The following is a 10,758-nucleotide window of genomic DNA, read 5'->3' on the forward strand; positions in this document are numbered from 1 at the left end:
ACATTAGTCGAGTCCATGCCACGTCGTGACGTGGCACTTCTGCGTGCTCGCGGGGGCCCTACACGATATTAGGTAGGTGTACCAGTTTATCTGGCTCTTCAGTGTATTGTACTACACTACACATTCGTTTTTGGGGCAAAGGTATACTACAATTTCAACACTGACTGTTTTGACTGTCCATGAACAGTACAGTATGAACTTAGTGTTAATCACAACATTTAATTTTCGTCTGCTGGAATTTCAAAAATCTACGCCGATATTCAGAAGACGATTCTAATGATCGACAGTGAGATCACAAGGTTGTAGTGTAAGTATTCACCACGTCGTAAGAAACTTCATTTCATACTTTTTAAAAAGTGAAATAATATCGTCAAAATAACTTAAGTAGGGTAACAAATTTTTTTGTCAAAATGTGATGGCTGTGCGAGCGATTTTCCCATCCGCAATTATGCTGTTGTATATACAGGCGTTGAAGCATTAGAAAATCGCAACAAAATACAAGGAAGACCTGCGGAGGATCAGTGCTTGGTACAGGAATTAACACCTGACTTTGAACATAAACGAATGTAGCGCATTGCGAATAAAAGGTCGGAAACACGATTTAGTGTGTGTTTCACGATTACAGGGAGTATGCTTACAGAGCGATTTAAAGTTGAGCGACGACATAAAACCAGTTGCGCGAAAGGCAGAGGTTGATGGGAACAGTACTCATGAACTGCAGTCCATCCTCAAAGGTCGTAGCTTACGAAGCCCTCGCACGAGAGATACCCGAATATAGCTCGTCGATGTGGACTCCTATCAGACGGGATTGACAGAGAGAGTATAGAGGAGATCGAAAGAAAAGCGACGGTTAGTAAGCGTGAGGAGATGCTCAGCCAGCTACAATGGCAGACACTGTAAGAAAGGCGTTTTATGCAACACGATGTGCTTTAGTGTTAAAATCCCGAGAGCTTACGTTCCTAGAAGCGTAAACCAATATATTCCTTTTCTTTAGGTACATCTCACGAAAATACCATTAAACTAAGTCAGAGACATTCCAACTAACACGAAGACGTACTAAACAAACTTTCTTCCCGCGTACTATGTACAATTGGAACAGGAAATGGGGAAATGACAGTGATACACGAAGTACCCTCCGCTACACACCATCGGATGGCTTGCTGAGTGTAGACGAAGATGTAGATGTGGGTGGAGTGATGAAACCTGATTTAACTGATCTTTTCATATAAACTAATGAAACGAAACCCGCGACATCTGTCTACAAAATACTCTACAAAATGAGAAGAAAAGTGAGGTGTCACGTAATTGTAATTGAGTCCATGTCTCCTTCTTCTTGACTATTTTTCCTTTTCTTCTGGCACCCGATGACGTACAGGTGTCTTCCAGATTTATTTAAACCTCTGCGCTTCCAAGACTGGTCACCAATGCTAGTATAGCTTCTTTCAACAGGAAGGTGCGACATGCCACACGTCCCGCGATCGATTGGTCCGTGTTTGCCAAGCTTCTTCGGGGCTACATGTTAACAGGAATGATCTACAGTCTCCGCGTTCTTCTGATTTCTCTCCTTGCAGTTTTTAAACATTGTGCTTACTTAAGTATAAATTTTATTATACAAATCTTCTCTATAAGAAAAATTAATTACGAGTACCCATCGTATTTCCATGCAACTACTAGTACTAACTTATGTAAGTACCTCAACATCATTCGTTGACAGTCAACTTTCAAGGCTATATCGGTCGCTGGTATACCTTGCGTTGGGGAAAACATTAACATCCGAAGCAGAATATATTTCTGTTGCAACTGGATGCACAGCCATGATAAATTTACTAAAACAAATAAATTTCCTGCATTGTCTGTTATTCACTTCCTTTCATTTTTATTTTGTATAGTTCAACCTTTCGGCTTTGTAGCCATTTTCAAGCACTTTAATACGTATCAGAAAACCCGAACTACAATACAAGAAAAATTGCACCGATTGGATATAGCCACGAGAATAAAATCAGAACCAAAAAAAAATCACAATGTTTAATCCGTTGACTACGAGGTGGTGCTGAAAATCAGTCCCCCAAATTATTTTATGTGGAAACTCATGAAGATTTTTAAATAAGACAAACATTTCTAACATCGGCATATTATTCTTTGTGTATTCATATTTGCAACCCTCTGCCGTTAGACGGCCCCGAAATGTAGCGGCCTTGGTTTCACTGTCATCGATCATCCTCCTTACGGTCCCGACTCGGCCCGTCGTATTTAGAACTGTTTCCGTTACTTCAAGACAACATACGAGGACTTTACTTTGATATTGATGAAGCGGTGCAACCAAAGGCGAGGTTGTGACTCCGCCGACTAAGTCAAACATTCTTCAGTGACGGTATCAACAAACTGATTTCTCGTTGAGGTAAATGCGTTCATCGCCAAGGTGGCTATGTTGAGGCAAAAAAATGTATACATTAAGGAGAAAGGCGCAGAATTTTAATAAAGTCTTATTTAAAAAGCTTTAGGAGTTTTCACATAAAAATTCGGAGGCACTACTTTTCAGCAAGCTCTCCCTTGTTAAAGTTATCTAGAGAATGTTGTTAATTCTTCAGTTGCCAAATTTTATGATGAGTAAATTTAAAAAAAGAAAACAAGAAAACGAGTGGATGGTTAAGCCATAATTCATCTGTCGTGCAGCATCATCTACTATGAAACAGAAGAAGGCGTTCTGCCGGCTTGAGCGGCCGAGCGATTCTAGGCGCTTCAGTCTGGAACCGCGCGCCGCTACGGTCCTGCCTCGGGCATGCATCTGTGTGATGCCCTTAGGTTAGTTAGGTTTAAGCAACTCTAAGTTCTAGGGGACTGATGACCTTGGAAGTTAAGTCCCATAGTGCTTAGAACCTTTTTTTCTTTTTTTAAGGCGTTCTACCGTTATACACTATAAATCAATAAATGTGTGTGTGTGTGTGTGTGTGTGTGTGTGTTGGATCATGTTTCTTAATTTGAATTTTGTATTTACGAATTATTCACATTTCTTTGTACGACGGTTTCATAATATCGAAGGTATTTCACGAATATACGGAAACGAAATTTAAATATTTCGATACTTTACAGAATGAGATTTTCACTCTGCAGCGGAGTGTGCGCTGATATGAAACTTCCTGGCAGATTAAAACCGAGACTCGAACTCGTGACCTTTGCCTTTCGCGGGCAAGTGCTCTACCAACTGAGCTACCGAAGCACGACTCACGCCGGGTACTCACAGCTTTACTTCTGCCAGTATCCGTCTCCCACCTTCCAAACTTTACAGAAGCTCTCCTGCGAACCTGGCTAAGCCATGTCTCCGCAGTATCCTTTCTTTCAGGAGTGCTAGTTCTGCAAGGTTCGCAGGAGAGCTTCTGTAAAGTTTGGAAGGTAGGAGACGGATACTGGCAGAAGTAAAGCTGTGAGTACCGGGCGTGAATCATGCTTCGGTAGCTCAGTTGATAGCAGACGAGGTGGCCGAGTGGTTAAGGCGTTGGACTGCTAATCCAATGTGCTCTGCACGCGTGGGTTCGAATCCCATCCTCGTCGAAGAATTTAGCCGGCACGGTAGCTCAGCGTGTTCGGTCAGAGGGTTATCTTCCCTCTGTAATAAAAAAAAAACTGAGTTCACCGATCAACAACGAACTGAAACGGATGTCTTACGGCGTCCGCCCCGAGCCAATGCAACGAACAAAAGCGAACAAAATGAGATTAAAAAAAAAAAAGTTGGTCGAGCACTTGCCCGCGAAAGGCAAAGGTCCCGAGTTCGAGTCTCGGTCGGGCACACAGTTTTAATCTGCCAGGAAGTTTCATTTCGATACTTCACTATAAATAAAGTTCATATTTTGTTTTCCATTCTACTATAACATTGGCGCAATGAATAGCCGGGCAATGCCAGCTACAAAGTGATATTTTCAAATTAGCTAAGTTTCTTTAATATAGTAATAATTAGCTCTGTCCGGGAAATGGTAATTTGTGTTAGTTGCCAATAGCTTCTGATTCAAATTTTCTTAACTCGTAACTGATTTTTGGTAAGAGTTGTGCTTAATTTGAATTCGGTTACTGATTGTAATTGTGTAGTAGAGTATTAATGTAACACATAGACTATCAAATAAGGCATTAACAAGATTTTCTCCATTGAAACACGTTTGAATTTGAAAGGAATAAAAACAATAACAATACTACTTGACCATATTGCATCTTGCAACAGTTTTTTCTGGAAAAGTAGTTTACCTTTCGAAGTGATTTTTGTAATTTCAAAAAAAGACTTCAGCACACAATATGAAAGGTACCATTTCAAAATGGAATATGAATAATATGTTAAACTTTTATTACAGGACTAGAGGCGACGATGCAACACTTTCACCTAACTGTGTAAGTGCGTAAGAGAGTTATATCGACGTCTTGCGTGGAATGCGCTGTATGCCTACTCTGAATTGCGCCGTCACGTTTTAGGTGTCACAGCTTTATAGCTCCGCTGTCTTTGCGAATGCCTAATACGATGCCAGTCAAACGCAGCCACTTTGCCGGAAGGACGTTCATCAGAAGAGGCTGCAGCGATTTCGGTAGGAAAGTATCGTGACCAGGAAAATCACTAAGCGAGCAGGAAGCTGATACCTACCTTGTTGCCAATGCATACCAATAATGGTCCAGCTCCTTCTTACTTACATAAGACAGGACTTCACTCTTCCTGCGAGTGGCAGAAGAAACAAAGAGGATATCTAAACCACTTGCTGTTTTCCTCCAGTTTCTTCGAAGGACAGCAAACGCCTTACAGCAAAACTTTATAAAAACTAAGATGCCCCTTTCCACAAGTGTTCCAGTTTAATTATGTTGTGGAGATACTCAAACATACAACGCCCTTTTTGATTTTATATGAAATAGTAACGTGTCTTTATGCAGTTTTGTATACTCTACGTGGTAACATGAATAATTTCTTGGCATATGCTCCCAGTCGCTGTAAAGTTTTCTTTAATATTCTATTTTATCTATAGTTTGCATGTATAAGTTCTAATTTCTATACTGAATTGTTGGCAGTACAGTTCAATAAAACCAGACGACATAATAATAATAATAATAATAATAATAGAAGTTTGTGAAGTAGAGTTACTAAACACAGCCTTCCTAAATGCCTTCACAAAAGAAGACGAAGAAAAAAGAAGACTAAATAAATATTCCAGAATTCGAATCAAGAACAGCTGACAACATAAGCAACGTAGAAGTAAATATCCTCGGAATAGTGAATCAACTTAAATCACTTAATAAAAGCAAGTCTTCTGGTCCAGACTGATACCAATTAGGTTCCTTTCGGAGTATGTTGATGCGTTAGCTTCATACTTAACAATTATATACAACCGTTCGCTCGATGAAATATCCGTACCCAAAGACTGGAAAGTTACACAGGTCACACCAATATTCAAGAAAGGTAGTACGAGTAATCCACTAAATTGTAGCCCCGTATCGTTAACGTCGATATGCAACAGGTATTTAGAACGCACATTGTGTTCGAACATTATGAATTACCTCGAAGAAAACGGTCTATTGACACACAGTCAACATGGGTTTAGAAAACATCATTCCTGTGAAACACAACTAGCTCTTTATCCACATGAAGTGCTGAGTGCTACTGACAGGGAGTTTAAGATTGATTCCGTATTTCTGGATTTCCAGAAGACTTTTGACACTGTACCTACTAAGGACTACGCTTGTCCGTCCTCTTTTAGAATACTGCCGCGTGGTGTGTGTTCCTTACCAGATAGGACTGAAGGGGTACATCGAAAAAGTTCAAAGAAAGGCAGCACGTTTTGTATTATTGCGAAATATGTGAGAGAGTGTCACAGAAATGATACAGGATTTGGGCTGGACATCATTAAAGGAAAGACGTTTTTCATTGCGAAGGAATCTTCTCACGAAATTCCAGCCACTAACTTTCTCCTCCGAATGCGAAATTATTTTATTGACACTGACCTACGTAGGGAGGAATGATCACCACGATGAAATAAGGGGAGTCGGAGCTCGTACGGAAAGATATAAGTGTTCATTCTTTCTGAGCGCTATACGAGACTGGAGTAACAGAGAATTGTGAAGGTTGTTCGATGAACCCTCTGCCAGGCCCCTGAAAGTGATTTGCAGAGTATCCATGTAGATGTAGATGTAGAAGTGCGCGGAAGGAAAGAGAACGCCCGGGGGCTACTTTCGGGATCGCAATGTGAACCAAAGTGCAGAAGGAGTCCGGAGTCGACTTTTCTGGCCACGTGCGCGGTTTACTTGGGAATTGTTATACCACGTTCAACACATCGGTTCTCGGCCTGTCAGTCACCCACGTTCAGCAGCGTCGGGCCTGGTTCTTGTGTCAGCACGCTTGTCATCCTGCAAGGTCCAGCGTCGTTCAGAAACACACAGCAAATGCAAGATGCGTAGAATGCCGATGGTGGGTCGTGAACTCCTCTACATATATCACTTCTACGCTGAATGCTCGTACATGGCTGCGGGGGCTAAAGGGAGCAGGAGTAGAATCGTGTGTCAGACTAGATAGTAGAAACTAGCTACGTGGCACGCAAACCTGTTCTAATCTTTAACAGGGAGAAGGGCCATGCTTAGTCGCAGGTACATGCTGCCATACGTATTACAATAAGCCCTGCCAATGACATGCTTTTAAAAGAGGAGATGTGTAGATACGTGCCCTACTGCTCTACCATACAGGATGTCTCTTGTTCGCTACGAGCAAATTATTTTTCCTACAGAAAAATTGAACAAGACTTTTTGTGTGGGAAATTTACTGTAGCTCTATTTTGTACTGGGATACGTTTTCATTGAGGCCACAGTTTTCGAATCATGAAACAAATATGTTTCAAGCTCACTTTTGTACGTTTTTCTTAAACAATTAGAAAACTGCGGCGTCGAGCGAAAACGTATCCCAGTACAAAATTTGATTACATTAAATTTCATACAAAAAAGATTGTATTCTTTTTTTGTGTAGGACCAAGAGTTTGTGAGTTGTCAGTGACAGAATATGAGAATTTTGCACATGGTATTTGAAGGCAATGGAGGTTGCATAAAACGAATAGGTAGTAGCAGCTGAATCATCTACATATATCTGAAGCCACTTTTTCATGTCCCTCTGTATGTACAGTACAAATCTCAGGAACCGCTATAGGGATTTTGATTCAGTTTTCATAAATAGACTCACCGATTCTCAAGGAAAGTGTAAATAATTTATAAACATGTCGTTCAAGTTGTCTAAATTGTAATGCATTAAAATTACGTTGCCACCTAGTGAACAGATTCACAAAATTTTGAAATACTTATGCAGATTATGGTTGCGGGCCGCGTTTCGAAATGTGACGACTCTTTCAGACTGCCAATTTCTGCTTCCCTCCGATTAGCAATCGCAATTTCCACTCTCAATTGACTATCAGTTCTTGGAACATATGGCTGAGATACTCAACTTTGAAGTATCATAATAAATACGATCAATAAGGAAAATATAACCACCTAATCATCAGGCTGTGATGTGAGACAGTTTGAAATAATCTAATTTTTCAACGAATAGTTTCCCTGAAATCGTTTGAGAACATGCTCATCTCCCAAAATATGCTGTGTTTTATTTTTTATGCTACATGAAAAACGTTTTGTTTCATTTATATACAGTGCAGCAGACTCAACTTTCAACTTCCTACAGTCCTTGGAACGAACCTAGAGGTCGGGCGTGGTTCTTGTGTGTGACGGCGAAGAAGTCTGTCATAAAGAGCCCACTACGACTCATTATGGCAATGATTCTCAGCAATGCATCACAGAGAGGTGGTATACCACGAGCTAAGCATGTACATCATGCGAGTTTTTTCTTAGTTTTTCTTTTATTTGTACCACCTCAGCCATTCTCCGATACTTTTTGAATCTCTCTCTCTCTCTCTCTCTCTCTCTCACACACACACACACACACATGCTTGGCCCGTGCTCAGAGGGGTGCCTGCCAAAGGGCTGCCCTTCGTTGTTTTCGTTCTGTGGTGTGCATGCTATAAGTGAGTCGTCATCAAGTGGGGGTACTAATTCCTGTATCTCTTCGACTAGTTCTGCTCAGTCGCAGTGCACATCAGTCCCAGAAACGTCCTCATGCATTTCAATGTGGCTGCCGGGAGATTGGCCCCCCTCACTCCTCCATCGGCAGTACCGGGTCAGTCGGTGCCAATGAAGAGGGACCGTCTGAAGGGCAGGACATCCGGTCACCATCTGAAGGAATCCTGTCAGTGTCATCTAAAGGCACGTGTTCCGCGTCAGACATTTCTTCGGCTCTAATAACATCCATGTCCCCTATGCTATGGTAGGACGTGTCTCCCGAACTATGGCGACGCTTTTTGCGACGCTTCGGCGATCGTTGTTTCCGTGCCCTGACCTCTGCCGCCGTAGGTGACGACTCACTGTGTTCGTCGAGCGTTTGTTGGTCCGTTGCTGCCGCCACCTTCTCGACCTCCATTCAATGCCGCGTGCTACATGTGGGGGTGCGGAAGATTCCTCCCTCATCTCACGTGACGTTGGTCCAGGGGCATTCTCCGTGTCATCTCCATGATCCCCGAATTCGGTCTGCTCTTGCGTCAGCAAGGCCTTGTTACCCTCCAAACTCGGCAACACCTCCCGGCGGGCCACCGACACTTACGTAATCGGCAGTTGCGCGGGGCTTCTCGCTGTGACGCTTCTCCATGTGGCAGATGCATGACGCGTCGTTCTCTGCACTCCGAGCATGATCGTGGGTGGCCATCGAAAATCACAATAGCTCGACATCCTCCAGTATACAGGGTGTTACAAAAACGTACGGCCAAACTTTCAGGAAACATTCCTCACATACAAATAAAGAACATATGTTATGTGGACATGTGTCCGGAAACGCTTAATTTCCATGTTAGAGCTCATTTTAGTTTCTTTCTTCCACCTATGCTCAATAGAGCACGTTATCATGATTTCAGACGGGATACTCTACCTGTGCTGCTATAACATGTGCCTTTACAAATACGACATAACATGTGGTTCATGCACGATGGAGCTCCTGCACATTTCAGTCGAAGTGTTCGTACGCTTCTCAACAACAGATTCGGTGACCGATGGATTGGTAGAGGCGGACCAATCCCATGGCCTCCGCGCTCTCCTGACCTCAACCCTCTTGACTTTCATTTATGAGGACATTTGAAAGCTCTTGTCTACGCAACCCCGGTACCAAATGTAGAGACTCTACGTGCTTGTATTGTGGACGGCTGTGATACAATTCGCCATCTCCAGGGCTACATCAGCGCGTCAGGGATGCCATGCGACGGAAGGTGGATGCATGTATCCTCGCTAACGAAGGACATTTTGAACATTTCCTGGAACAAAGTGTTTGAAGTCGCGCTGGTACGTTCTGGTTCTGTGTGTTTCCATTCCATGATTAATGTGATTTGAAGAGAAATTATAAAATGAGCTCTAACTTGGAAAGTAAGCGTTTCCGGACATGTCCACCTAACATATTTTCTTTCTTTGTGTGTGAGGAATGTTTCCTGAAAGCTTGGCCGTACCTTTATGTAACACCATGTATAAATGAGAAGGACGACCTGCACCTGTCGGACGCTGTTTAGCACGGGATATGTGCTAAAACTCGCTCAGCGTTCAGGCATATGACTGAGCACCGTTTCATATGGTCGCAGCTATTCAATAACCATCGATTCTGGTACCTCAAACGGCACACCCATGCCTGAAGGAGCTACTGTTCCATCGCTGATACGGCCATCAGAGTGTCGAAATTTAAGTCCTCTTTGAGCAGCGACGATAGTTCTATCACACACAGCTTCATCGGTCATCTTGGCTTACATTGTACTACTTATAATGGATAGGTGTATTCCAATTAGGTCCGTAGCAGGTAAACGAACTTCTTCTCTCAAAAAGCGCTCAATTTAGAAAGCTTGCGGTCTGGCGTATTCGTTGTGAAACGTAAAGTGGAGCGTAGTCTTTCTAAAATTGTGTGCCATGGCGTTCTAGTTAGACAACAACACGCGGAGGTACCGGCGGCGTAAACACTTCCTCGTCCACGCGCGCTGGCGGCCGGGACAGCAGGTCCGTGCCGCGCCACCGCCTAAAGCAGACTGATGAATACAGTTGATTCATTAACGTGATTTCACTTGACACTCCGATTATTCATTCTCTTCATACATTGTAACGGTAGAAGCAGTCATAGTGTCGTCCATGCATAACGACCGTGTAGCTAATACATTTTATCATGTAAGCAGCTTTCAGCACCTAATTTGTGGTCATTAATTTTTTGCACAGAGTCATTTCAGATTTCGTATGTAATTTGCATTTCTACATCTGAGGATAAGAAATAGTGTGTAAATGAAGATAAAAATTCTGTTTCCGCCCGGGATCGAACCGGGGACCTTCCGCGTGTTAGGCGGATGTGATAACCACTACACCACGGAAACAGATGCTATTAGGCTGCTGTAAATTAGAACATATCCTTATTATGTATGCACTTTAAAAGCAAAATTAGGTCTAGTGGAACTTTCTTTGTCGTGTTTAGTACCTTTTTCAAATTAACTTATTTCTGAACAGTGTGGTTCATAGTAGTAGGTGTCAGTAATGTGGCAGACGGGAGTTGGTATAAATACAGTTGTATCTTGTGAGCAGACCAGCTGCGGTACATGTTCCTTTGAGGGAGTGTGTGGGCTTCCAGAGATTCCTGGCCGGTTCATCCACTGCGTGCTAACAGCTGCGCGGCACCCACCACGTCTAGTGGCC

At 42.6% G+C, this 10,758-nt stretch overlaps 2 non-coding genes across 2 annotated transcripts; one reads left to right on the forward strand and one right to left on the reverse strand.

Annotated features, from left to right (window-relative positions):
• Window positions 1–3,467: 3,467 nt before the first annotated feature.
• On the forward strand, window positions 3,468–3,549 carry Trnas-gcu (transfer RNA serine (anticodon GCU)). Its single transcript has one exon. It is a non-coding gene; the product is annotated as a tRNA-Ser (tRNA).
• Window positions 3,550–10,369: 6,820 nt separating this feature from the next.
• Window positions 10,370–10,442, reverse strand: Trnav-aac (transfer RNA valine (anticodon AAC)). The gene has a single exon. It is a non-coding gene; the product is annotated as a tRNA-Val (tRNA).
• Window positions 10,443–10,758: the final 316 nt, after the last annotated feature.

This window comes from Schistocerca gregaria, chromosome 2 (genome assembly GCF_023897955.1).
Source record: "Schistocerca gregaria isolate iqSchGreg1 chromosome 2, iqSchGreg1.2, whole genome shotgun sequence".
NCBI classification, from domain to species: domain Eukaryota; kingdom Metazoa; phylum Arthropoda; class Insecta; order Orthoptera; family Acrididae; genus Schistocerca; species Schistocerca gregaria.